Below are 13074 nucleotides of genomic sequence, written 5' to 3'. Positions count from 1 at the left end.
TTTCAGAGACCAGGACGTGCCCTGCAAGTCCCTACAGTGAACATCACTCCCTGAGCACTTTATCTTGTGCTTCAAAATGAACCCCAACCTGTGAAGGGCCTCATTCCTTGCCCTTGGATTTGAATGTTGTCATCCTGGTACACCAGGCTTATTCTACAAGGAGATTTGCCTGGATTCCCGAATACTGAGCTGAGGCCAAGACAAGCATGGAACAGTAAGTACAGTTAACTGCTTTAAGAAACCAAAAACACAGGGCACCCTGGGTGGCTCAGTTAGTTAAGTGTCTGACTCTTGGCTTTGGCTCAGGTCTTGATCTCACGGTTCGGTTCGTGGGTTTGAGCCGCGGGTCAGGCTCTGCACTGACAGTGCGGAGCCTGCTTGGGATTCTCTCTCTCCCTCTCTGCCCCTGCCCTGCTCATGCACGCACTCTCTCTCTTGCTCTCTCTCTCTCAAATAAAGAAATAAATATTAAAAAAAAAAAAGCAACCCAAAGACAAAACCCAACAGATCAAAAGCAATATTCTATCACTTGGATTACCCTTTTATAAGGGGGAAGTTGATATGTCTTGGGGAGTCCAGATTCCATCTATAAAATTCCATGAAAGGAAATCAACCGCAGAAGCAGCTAGCATGCATCTGAGCACTCTACTGAAGTAGTTACAAAGTGTCTGCGAGAAAACAATAAATCTTCTGGAAGGCAGACCCCAGCCACAGAGCAGCCAGGGGTGGGCTCTGAGGCAACAGATGTCAAATCTGTGTTCAAGATGGCTCATCTCTGGGGAAGGATGAAAAGGGACCACAAGGATGTCAAAGCCACTAAGAATTTTCTAAAGTCCCCTTACACACACACACACACACACACACACACACACACACACACACACACACACACGACCCTGTGGTTCAGCAAAGAAAATGAGCTACTATAGCTACAATCTCCTAAACAGAAGAGTGAAAAAGCTGGACACGAATATATTTATTTCGTTTACATAAAGGTCAAATAGAGGTTAATCTATGGTGTGAAAATTTAAGACACAGCATCTTCAGGGGAGAGGTTCAGTGGCACCTGTGGGGCCTAGAACATAGAAACAGGAAAGTTGGATGTCTTGATCTGGATAATGACTTACACAGCCGTGTTCACTCCATGAAAATTCATCCAGCTGTTGTCCTTTTTTACTTTTCTGAATGCAAGTTCTACTTCACTACCAAAAGATACATATTAACAAATAAAGAGCACCTACTATTTCATAATAATAAAATAAAATAAATAAAAGGAAAATAAAATAAAAAACAGCAATAACATTGAGAGAACATATAGGAGCTGATCCCCAGAAGTTCTTTTCTAGATGGGATCAGCTCCTTCTTGGGGTGCAGACTGGCACCTCCATATACCAATGTTAGGTTAGCGTACATCATTACCATCACGATGCTGGTGTCTGGGAGCTGCAGTCCAAGAACTGTATCCAATGACAGGACAGTTCATTCCCTAGGTAAGACGCCTAGGGCCCCTGGGGTCAAGGTTATGTTGACTGATAAAAGGCACCTCAGCAAAAGCATCAGGAAACCAGGATGCCAGCCAGCCCCCCACCCCCCGCCGCACATTTTGGCAGTTGTGTGACCGGAGACATGATGGCCAGGGGAGCTAGTGGGGGAACAGCACAGGAGAATAGTCACAGAGCGGGCTACAGGGAAGTAGGAACAGGACAAAGCCAGACACCCACCACCACTGCACTGCCTTCCGGAAGGCTGGAGAAACGGACAGCTGAACACGGCAGGGCTCCCGGTTTAAACATGCACTTTCCAGCTTATGGTGAGGCATCGAGGTGAGGCATAAATTCACCTCTCGTTACTGGTTCCCTGACAGTAACCTGACAACACCAGTGAGCCCTGAAGAAACGGATGTTCGGATCACCCGTCGTTCGTCCCGATGCAAGTCACTAAAGGAAACATGTTAGAGAATTCCTCTACAATTAAACCACAATAGAGCTTTAAGGGTACAGTAAGTCCAAGTCTTATAAAGTTTTCTGATCTCCTGGACAAACACTGAAAACGAGAAAGTGAGGCCGGGAGAAGCCTAGAAGCTCACAGGTGAGCCCACCCTCTGCCAAGGGGTCTGCGAGGCCGACCCCTCTGTTCTGGGTTTGTGTCCAGCACAAGACAGGGCATCTATTCCCTGAAGCCCCCCTCCAGAGCTCCCTACCCACTTTACTGGCCAGAATGGAAACACATACCCACTACCAAAACAACAACAATAAACCACTGGAAAGACCAGTGGGCCCCCCCTAAACCAGTCAGGTCCATGCCCAAAGCCTGACACAGCCCAGGAAGGTGGGAACTAGGTGGGTACCTCGGGAGGGAACGGATGCCACAGGGGCAGCCAGTGTCCTCCGAGGAATCATGTATACATGAAACAAAGCATCAGTATCAGGCCATACAAGGTCACAAAGCAAAGCTCCAGGGGCAGCTGGGTGGCTCAGTCAGTTGAGCATCCTACTCTTTTTTTTTTTTTTTTTTAAAGTTTATTTACTTATTTGGAGGGAGAAACAGGGGAGGGGCAGAGAGACAGGGAGAGAAAGAATCCCAAGCAGGCTCCAAACTGTCAGCTCGGAGCCCAATGTGGCGCTCGAACTCACGAACTTCGAGATCATAACCTGAGCCAAAGTCAAGGGTCAGATGCTTAACTAACTGAGCCACCAGGTACCCCGAGCATCCTACTCTTGAATCCGGCTCAGGTCATGATCCCAGGTCATAGGATCGAACCCTACATCAGGCTTCAAGCTGAGTGTGGAGCCTGCTTGGGACACACACACACACACACACACACACACACACACACACACACATTTTCTCTCTCTCTCTCTCTCTCTCTCTCTCTCTCTCTCTCTCTCTCTCTCTCTCCCTTTGCCCATCTCCTCCACTTGTGCACTCTCTCTAAAATGAAAATAAAATAAAATAAAATAAAATAAAATAAAATAAAATAAAATAAAATAAAATAAAATAAAAATATAAAATAAAATAAAATATAAAATAAAATAAAATAGGAAACATAAAAACAAAGCTCCAAGTGGAATCACAGGGAGAGCCTTTCTCTACTTGGACTAAATACTGAAAGCTCTAGGAAGACAGTGGATTTGAGGGGGTGGGTGTTTCAGATGGGGTGAGGCATGGGACCCTTGAGAGGCAGGCAGTTCTGGGCACAGGGAACACGGGAACCGAAGTGGCAGGCAGTGGCAGGCGGGTCATAAAAGGGAACAACACAGAGGCTTTCTTAGTGAGTCCACAGGCTCGGAGAGAGGAAAATACAGATATCCAGGCTACGGCAGGTGAGTGACCTTGGCCTGTTTGCCCAGATTATTTTTAAAAGTCAGCAGTCCATGAGGGAGGAGCCACTACAGTATTTCGAGCAGGGAATGAGCACAAACAGAGCTAGGCTCATAGATGTGCTGGAGGGGGAAGACCAGCATAGGAGACTACTTTAATAACCTGGAAGGGGAGCCAGCCGGGACAGGACTCGATGCATACAGGGACTTATCTGAGACGATGTCGCCAACTGGGATGGGAAGGGGATGGGTGAGTACAGAAGCAGAGGTTAGGTCACTGGGAGGGGGGACAAAAAATCGAGCCCAGCTCCGCATGGCCCAGGGACCGCAGGGAGAACAAGGCAGAACAAGTCACTGGAGGCAGCTGGATAAGGCACAGGGGACACACAGAGTCCCTCGTCATCCCCCGTCCCTGAGGCTGGACGGCAGCTGCCAAGGATGATGTTTAACTCGCGGGGAAGGGCGTCTGCAGCAGACAGGGGACTGGAGAGCAGAGAAAGGCAGAAACGAGGGCGAGGAGGGGCCAGGGAGGGCTGACGTGCAGACAAGGTTCAGCCCTGGGCTCTGAGCCCTTTCCACTCTGGAAGCTTCCACCCCCTCATCCTTCCCCACAACTAGAGACAATAAAAGCCTTTGTTTTCAAGAACACACACACACACACACACACACACACACACACACACACATCTAGGAGGAGGGATGCTAGCTTGAGAGGACTCCCCTGCAGTTTCAAAGGCAGGATTGGGGTACATGCTCTGGAGAACCGTGAGCCAGTCCGGTGGCTCAGGCTGGCCGCTGGTCAGGGTGATGGGCTGCTCTCGATCTCTCTGAGACGCTCTGTGGCAACACGGCACTTGGGAAGCAGGCCTGCAGAGGAGATGCCCGGGAAGACTTCCCGGAGAAAACGTGACACTGTTACCTAGAGATGGGCCCACCTACGCAAAAAAGCAACGACATGACCGCAAAAATACACAACAGCCTCAAGGGAGAGTCATGGTTCTGTGTCCTCCCGAAACAGAGCAAGGGCTGGCCAACAGGTGCACTCAGCACCTGCCCCAGCGACCGTGTGGCCTGCCACACCACAAACCAAAAACGCCACAATCTGGCTCTTAACACAGATGGCTTGCCAATGTCTGACGCTCTAGAGAAGGACCGTAATTTGTCAGCCCAACAGAATGAGATCTGCCCGGGGCACCAAGGTGGCTCAGTCGGTGAAGTGTCTGATTCTTGGTTTTGGCTCAGGCCATGATCTCACGGTTCGTGGGTTCGAGCCCCACATCAGGCTCGGTGCTGACAGCTGAGTCTGGACCCTGCTTCGGATTTTGTGTCTCCCATGCTCTCTGCCCCTCCACCGCTCACTCTCCGTCACTCTCTCAAAAATAAATTTTAAAAAATTAAAAAAAAAAACAATATGATATGCCCTGACGACGGACAGCTTTGCTGATGTGGGGAGAAGGTGCACACGACAACGTACCAATTCAAGCCATCCCAATGCTATTCTGAAACCTAACATATTTGTAGTGTACAGAACAGAACGGAATAAATAACGTATCTATAGGACATGCTGGGCAGGCTTCCTGTTCAAAACGATGACGTCTACAAACGCCCAAACAGCACAGCAGCGTTGATCGCCAACCCCACCCCACCCCGCCACATCAGTCAGCTCGGATCCTACAGATGGGGTGGCTTAAACAATAGAAATACATCCGCTCTCCTTGGCCTGCAGACAGCCACTTTCCTCACGTGGCCTTCCTCTGTCTGCAAGAATCCTTGCTGTCTGTCTGTTCCTCCTCATGTCAGGACCCCAATCAGGTTAGATTAGAGCCTCATTTAATTTTGTTACCTCTTTAAATGCCCTATCACATTTTGAGGGGCTAGGAATTAGGGTTTCAATACATGAATTTAGAGGGGGGACAAAAATTCAGCCCATAACTGCACCCCAGCTGGACAATTGCAATAAAAAAGTTGCTTTGCCAGAAGAGTTAAATTTTTTTTTTAAATGTTCATTCATTTTTGAGAGACAGAGAGAGACAGAGCACAGGCAAGGGAGGGGCAAAGAGAGAGGGAGATACAGAATCCAAAGCAGGCTCCAGGCTCTGAGCAGTCAGCACCCAGCCCGACGCGGGGCTCGAACCCACAAGCAGTGTGATCATGACCTGAGCCAAAGTCAGACGCTCAACCAACTGAGCCACCCAGGCTCCCACAAAAAGAGTTTCAGAAGGAAATTCCATGCTTTTCCTCCCCTGGAGTTCAAAATTTCCAAAGCAGATGTGAAAGATCTTAACTTCTAAAGTTAGGAAAATTGGAAAATCAAAGTAAAAAACATTATGGGTAACGAGAATGCTGCTTGACCTCTGTGATCTTCCTCCCCAAAAACCAGAACCTCAGTTTCACCGTGACAGAAATATCAGACAAATGCCAGCAGCAGGGCACTCTCCACAACAGCCAACCAGCCCGGCTCAAAACGGTCAGGGTCACAACAAGGGAAGCCTGAGAAATGGTCACAGTCAAGAGGAGCCCAAGGCAGCAAGAGAACTGAGTATGTTGTGGCGTGTTGGATGAAATCCTGGAATGGAAAAGGCATCAGAGGAAAACTAAGGAAAGCTGGATAAAATACGAGCTTAGTGGTCACGTATCAATATTGGGTCACTGGAGAAAACTACCGCCATTCCCTCTACCAAGGGGAAAACTGGGCGCGTGGGGCACATGGGGGTGCTCTGTGCCACTTTCGCAACTTCTCTGTAGATCACAAACTCTCCCCCAAACACAGGTTTTATTAAAAACAGCAACAATGTACTGTGTGTGGCCAGGACATGGGAAACCAGCCGCATGAGTGACCAGCACTCGCTCCTGCCTGGGGACCCCAGGAGCCCCTGTGTTCCTGAGAAGTGGGGCCGGCAGGCTGCTGGTAGTCAGGGCACGCTGGATTACGAGCCCCTACTAGGTGGGTGGATGGCACCTTGCATTTCTGACTGCGGCGGGACAGGGTCAGAAAAGATCACAGGAGCCCTGGGGACAGAGTCCAGCTTGGTTCCTCCCCACCCCCACGCCCCAAGACAAGCCCACTCCACTCCCAGAAGAGGGAGCAGGGAAGGGAAAGGGGACAGAGGGAGGGACAGAGGACACCACCAAATTCCAGGCTCCTGCCCTCACCACCAGACATGGAATGTACAACAGCATTCCTGAGGCCGGGCAGTTTCATTTAACCAAACGACCGGACAGAAACCTGCTTCAGCTTCCTGTCTTCATGGGGTGGCGCCGGGGAGATCCCTCTGAAAACCCTGAACCACAGGCATTTGGGCCACCAAATTAGACACACACTTTACTTATTTGTTTAAAAAATGTTTTTTGATGTTTATCTTAGAGAGAGAGACAGACAGAGACAGACAGAGCATGAGCAGGGAAGGAGCAGAGAGAGAAGGAGACACAGAATCCGAAGCAGGCTCCAGGCTCCACAATGACAGCACAGAACCCGACGCGGGGCTCGAACTCACGAACCGTGAGATCGTGACCTGAGCTGACGTCGAGCACTTAACCGACTGAACCACCCAGGCGACCCTAGGCACGCACTTTAGACTCAAGGAGGGGACCCTGTGATTCACTCTTACGAGCTCACCATGTCTGTGATTCAGGGTTCAAAGCCATCCAGCACTATGCACCAGGCAGTGTGAATTCTCTCACAAGGACCCTAGGACAGGAACCTGCCTACCGTAGTTCAAAGGAAAAATTAAGAATATTTCAGGGTGGCTCAGTCGGTTAAGTGTCTGACGTCAGCTCAAGATATGATCTCACGGCTCGTGAGTTTGAGCCCCACATCAGGTGAACTAGAGCCCTGCCTGGGGCTCTGCACTCCCAGTGCTGCGACTGTGTGGGATTCTCTCCCTCCCTCCCTCTCTCTCTCTAGCTCTCACTCACTCGTGCCCTCTCTCTCTCTGCGCTCTCTCTCAAAAATAAACAAACAAATAAAAATTTTTTAAAAAGCAGTATTTCAGTGAAATCCCTCCAAGTCTCACAAGGACCTTCAGAAATTTGTTTAAATAAAAAATGTATCGCAAAGTAGAACACCAGGTTAAAAGGGAAAGGGGTCCAAACTCCCTAAAACGTGACATGACTTTAACAAGAACTGAAAGCAAGAAATCCCAGGAAGTCATAAATAAGAGAAATTTCCAACACAGAATGCTCATTAAAGAAGGTGCTAGACAATTCGAGCACACCGACACACACACCCCACACGGCATCAATCAGAATATTTGAACGTAAGTATCCACTTCTGTGGCCCGTTAGAGAAAACCGGTAATTTTTGCACAGAACGCATTCTGAATAATTGCTGGAGGGGGTCCAGCAATGCCGGAAAAGGAAGAGTCAGACAACACAGACTCCGCTGTTCCGGCCACCCAGGATAAGGTGCAGGGACTGCGGCCCAGGAGTCCTCAGGGTAAGGAACGACGCAGCCGGCATCCGGCCACCCCCTCCAGGATATTCTCTCCTGTCCCCTCCTCTTCCTCTTCCTCGGGATTTCAGAAGGTCCAAATCGAAAGCTCCACAGGGCTTTTTCACCATGCATCACGTAAGCCAGAGGGAAAAGGCATGAAATGCGTCAGAAGGCATATGCGACACCTTACAGCCTATTTTACGCATCATAAAAATCCTTGCGCACACACAGTTTTACCAGATGTGCTGCAATGGAGGATGCCATGAATTTTTAAAAAGGAAATAAATCTTTCCATCTTCAAATGACTCTAGTTGGAAAAGCCAAGTTCTGCAAAGCTGTATACAACATTCATTTGCTTTCTTAAAAATAAGCATTTAGGGGGCACCTGAGTGGCTGAGACGATGGAGCGGCCAACTCTCGATTTCAGCTCAGGCCACGATCTCACTGTTCGAGAGCCTGAACTCCACGTCAGGCTCCGCGCTGACAGCGCAGAGCCTGCTTGGCATTCTCTCACTCATTTTCTCTCTGCCCCTCTCGCCACCAAATAAAATTTTTAAAATTGAAAAAATTTTTTAGAAATTAGAAAAAAAAAGTATTCAGTGCAACAGAGTTTTAAATTACACAAAAGCATAAAGAAGTGTGTCTGTCGGGGGGGGGGGGGGAGGGCACTCACCTGTATTCCCTAACTAAAAAAAACATTTACTAATCTCGATATACTCAATTTTTCTTTCTCTGTTGCATATACGTATACAACTTCTTTTTCTTTTTAATGTTTATTTATTTATTTCAGAGGGAGACAGAGCGGGAGAGAGAGACAATCCCAAGCAGGCAACTGTTAAGATAGCAGGGACGGATTTTAATCCTGAGGTTCAATTAAAATTTTTGTAATCTAATCTATTCACAAGAATTTGGGATAGAAACCAAAGATACACAGGAGTACCATTCACAGTATCTTCTGTATAAAAGACCGCCTCTAAGTGATACACGTTCTTTTAATTTTTAAAAGGTTAGCACAGCAAGAGGGCTTAGAAATAAATGTACATGGACGGGAAGATGTACAAAGCTTTTGGAGAGTGGAGTTTTCTTTCCAAATTGGTATCATGCCCTGTAGTCATCTGTCACCTTCTCCTCCTGCTCCTGATAAAACCAGGGTCTCCAAGGACCTCGAATCTGGTAGAAAACAGGTCTTATCTCAAGTGGGCAAGTCAAGTCAAGGTTGAAGTGAGAGCTCCGTGGCAGATGACAAAAATGCAGAAGTCAGAAAAGGCACAGAGCCGCCTGCCTCCATCAACAAGGAGAGGTATCTTCACAGACATTGTTCTCCTGTTGGCTCTCCTTACAGTTATGTCCTGAAATTTAATCTTTTTTAAAATTTATTTTGACAGAGACAGAGGCAGTGCAAGTAGAGGAAGGTCAGAGAGAGACACAGGGGAAGAGGGAGAGAATCCCAGCTAGGCTCCACATTGCCAATGCAGAACTCACGAACTGTGAGATCATGACGTGAGCGGAAGCCAAGAGTTGGACACTTAACCGACCGAGCCACCCAGGCACCCCTAGTTATGTTCTGAAAATTAGCCTCTGATGTTAAAAAAAAGAAACTCACGCATCTAACGCGCAATCTGCCAATGTGACACCGGTCAGCGCAACAGAGGGAACGGGCGAATTCAACAACACAGACAATCCCCAGAAGTGTCAATCTACATATACGTACGTGAAATGTATACGTATATGTGAAACAGCTGTATACGTACGTGAAAACCTCCACTGGACCATCCGACTAAACTCTATTCTTTAAAGGCTTAAAAAAAAAAAATTCCTCTCAAAGGACTTTGCAAGGCCTCATGGCTGGGTTCTAAGCAATTAAGAATCACATTAGGCCACCAAGAGTTTCAATTGTAGTTTCCAAAAACTCTCAAGTCGCTTGTTTTCTGGAGGGCTGGGGGTGTGGAGAAGCTCTTGAACTTTAGGACCAGCCAGATTAACAAGCAAGGTTTCCCTCCAGACTGGGTAAGGCTACGTGGGAGATAAGGCCACCAATCACTCAAACATGCCCCATGGAAAGCACAGGTGACCAACGGAAAGCCTCCTCCCTCCCCGTGCCACCCTGTCAATACCGAAACCCGGCACCCGTGGGCACAGACGACACGCAGCACACACACAGGTCGGTGGGACCCAGTAGAGCAGTCAGGAAGTGACAAATAATATTCGATGTAAGCAGACACGGCTCAATGATGGCTATCAACACCAAGAGCCACCTGGTGAAATTTCAGTCAAGAAAGGGATGCCACTGTTTCAATGGATCCAGCCCTGTTGCTTGGTTTCTGATTGCTTCCATAGAAGCCTAATCGTGAGCCCCTTAGCGGAGGATTGCTGTGGCCCCTGAGTGACAAAGGGGAGAAAAGCTGGCTGTGGACAAAGTGCCTGCCCTCTTTGATCAGTGTATGCAAATGTTTTCCAAAAGAAGCTGGGCCATCAAGAAGAGGTTAGCTTCAACTTCTCTTGAGGTGTTTTGGTGTTTTGTTTCCTTCTGTCTCATTTAGCTCTGGAGGGCTTAGGGTCACACTGCAAGTGTGAGAACAAACAAAGGCTCTACCATGACGCACAGCTTGCTATCCTAGACGCTTTGGTGCAAACTACTCCACCTGCCTCAACAGTCAAGCCTCGATCTGTGCTGTGGGGCGGGAGGCTCCCGTGGAGGCGGCAACAAGATCCACACCTGCCTCACGGGGGTCCGCAGGAGGCCAAGTGCAGCCAAATCCCGTACTGAAATCCTGCCCCTGCTCGACACCCCACCCCCCAAGGAGCACCTCCCCACCGTCCTTGGGACCGCTGAGCCCAGTGGAAGACACCTCCCGGGCCGAGGACGACTCGGGGGCCCTGCCACATCCGGGAAGGAGCTGGGGTCCCCGGGGGCCCAGGGCAGCAAGCGTCCGAGCGCCTCGTGCCAGCGCCACGCCACAGAGAAAGCAGAGCAACGGGGTGCAGGCCACTATCACGGACAGCTGAGGCTCGCCTCTGCCCAGACTGAGCCTCCCTTCCCAGGTTCCCTCCGCATCCCACCCCCTCAGGAGGGCAAGACGAGACATGTGCACACCGCACCACACATTTTCAGAGAAATCTCCCTAGACAGTATGCCTCCCGAACCGCTCTCCATTTAGCTGTCAGTGTGACAAAGCTGGGGATTTTTCTCCACATTACAAGAATTCAGAGTTACTTCCTGAGGTCAGAGAGAAACGCCACGAGACACATTGTTCAAATAGTTGGCTTATTAGATTTTCTAACAGTCCTACGATGTATTAAGAGGAAAACCCCCATCCCTGCTCAGAATGGATATTCCGAGGACTTAAGTGACCACAGAGCCCGGCCACCTCCCGAGAGCACCTGTAAGACGTGGAGGACTGCCCGCGTGGAGAGCTCAACGTGTCCATCAGCTGGTGAACGGACACACGTGGTCTGACGCCCAGGGAAACACCGCTCGGCGAGGAAAAGGGAAGAAATGCCGGTATGCGCTCCAGCGTGGATGAACCTGGAAAAGGTCCCATCGAGCGAATGAAGCCAGACGCAGAGGCCAGAGGAGTGCAGGACGCCCATCTGTGGGAAATGTCCAGAACAGGCCAACCTGTTCGAGACAGAAGATTCGAGGTTGCCTGGGGCTGAGGCGGGAACACGGAGGCACAAAGGCTGCAAAGGATCTTCCGGGGTGATGGAAATGGCCCCAAACACTGGGCAGCGGTGATGGGCACACAGCTCTGAGGGGACCGGGTCCCTGAGGTGCACACTTAATACAGGTGAATTTTATTCTATTTTCAATTATTTTTAAATGTTTATTTTTGAGAGACAAAGAGAGAGTGTGAGTGGGGGAGGGGCAGAGAGAGAGGGAGACACAGAATCTGACACAGGTGCCAGGCTCTGAGCTGCCAGCACAGAGCCCGACTCGGGGCTCGAACCCACGAACTGCAAGATCACGAGCGGAGCGGAAGTCGGACGCTTAACCGACTGAGCCACCCAGGCGCCCCAATATGGGTGAATTAGGAAATCCTATGCCTACATAAAGGTGTCTAAGAAAGCAGGAGGCAGGGCGTGGGACCAGGGAGGAACAAAGGAACCGGCACACAGAGGGAGAACAGCGAGGGGTGGCAGGCACACGTGAGTATCAGATGTGTTTTTTGTTTTTTAACACTTACTCACTTTTGAGAGCGAGCATGAGGAGGGGAGGGACAGAGAGAGACGGGGACAGAGGATCCAGAGTGGGCCCTGCACTGAAAGCAGTGAACTCAACGCAGGGCTTGAACTCACGAACCGTGAGATCATGACGTGAGCCGAAGTCAGACACTCAACCAACTGAGCCACCCAGGCGCCGCGAGCATCTGATGTTCTTAGTCAGCTGTAGCCCTGCTCTGCTGGGCACCATCCGACTTTCAGGCAACACACAAGACCCTCCACATTCTGGAATAAGTGCTGTAAGGTAGGGTTTTCCAAATCCTTTTACAGACGAGGAAACAGGCAGGCAAGGGTTGGATTTTACCTGAACTCACCAGTCAAGAAATAGAGACATGGGGCAGAAGAAGCGGGACCCGAGAAGGAAGGAAAGGGGGAGGGGAGAAGGGGACACAGGACTCCCAGAAACCACAGGCTACACACACACACACACACACACACACACGTGCACATATATACCAACCCGCCCCTTGTTCCTATGGGCTTCTGGTCCCTCTCCTCCATGCAACCAACCACAAAGCACAAGGTACAGGTCAAGCAAAAAAAAAAAAAAAGTGGCAGTTCAAGTCAAATTTCCTGACTCCCATCTCTAAAACAAAAATATTAGGTCACCCTATTTACAGTAAATATTGCTATTGTGTTTCTCCCCATCAGCAAGCTGTTTCCAGGGTAAGCAGGCTAAAATCTACTTTCCAGAGCAGAGACGACCTTGACTGGCCAACGAGGACACACGAGCAGCAAGCTTAATACAGCCGCCTGGTTCTTCATGCTGGCACCAGGCTGCGGGGCAGAAACCCACGGACGGGTTTGCTGTGTGTCTGCTCATGGGATGCAGGTGTCTGGGATCTGTGCTCACGCGCAGTGAGAAAACCCCGGCATACCGTCTCTGCCCCCTTCGGGACCCCTTTTCTTCCCAGAAGATGCCTATCCTAAACCCTCCCATGGTGGCTCCGGGAGGCAGTTCCAGGCAAACCTGGATATTTGCAGGGGCGGGGAAATCACAGGGAAGGAGAGATAGGAAGCGTCCCACCAGCACACAGAGGAGATGTTCCTTTGGGACATGTCCACACACACACAGGTTAGACCACAGTCCACCCTTGGTGT

General features: G+C 49.7%; 1 protein-coding gene and 1 non-coding gene across 2 annotated transcripts in view; both read right to left on the bottom strand.

The window, feature by feature from the left end:
• Nucleotides 1–13074, bottom strand: part of SHROOM2 (shroom family member 2) — a 154768-nt gene that overhangs the window by 113190 nt on the left and 28504 nt on the right. The gene's annotated exons all lie outside the window — the stretch shown is intronic.
• TRNAQ-UUG lies at nt 5434–5518 on the bottom strand. Its single transcript has one exon. It is a non-coding gene; the product is annotated as a tRNA-Gln (tRNA).

This window comes from Panthera leo, chromosome Y, assembly GCF_018350215.1.
Source record: "Panthera leo isolate Ple1 chromosome Y, P.leo_Ple1_pat1.1, whole genome shotgun sequence".
Taxonomy (NCBI): domain Eukaryota; kingdom Metazoa; phylum Chordata; class Mammalia; order Carnivora; family Felidae; genus Panthera; species Panthera leo.
Note: the sequence above shows the minus strand (reverse complement) of the source record. Positions and strands in the feature narration are given on the sequence as shown.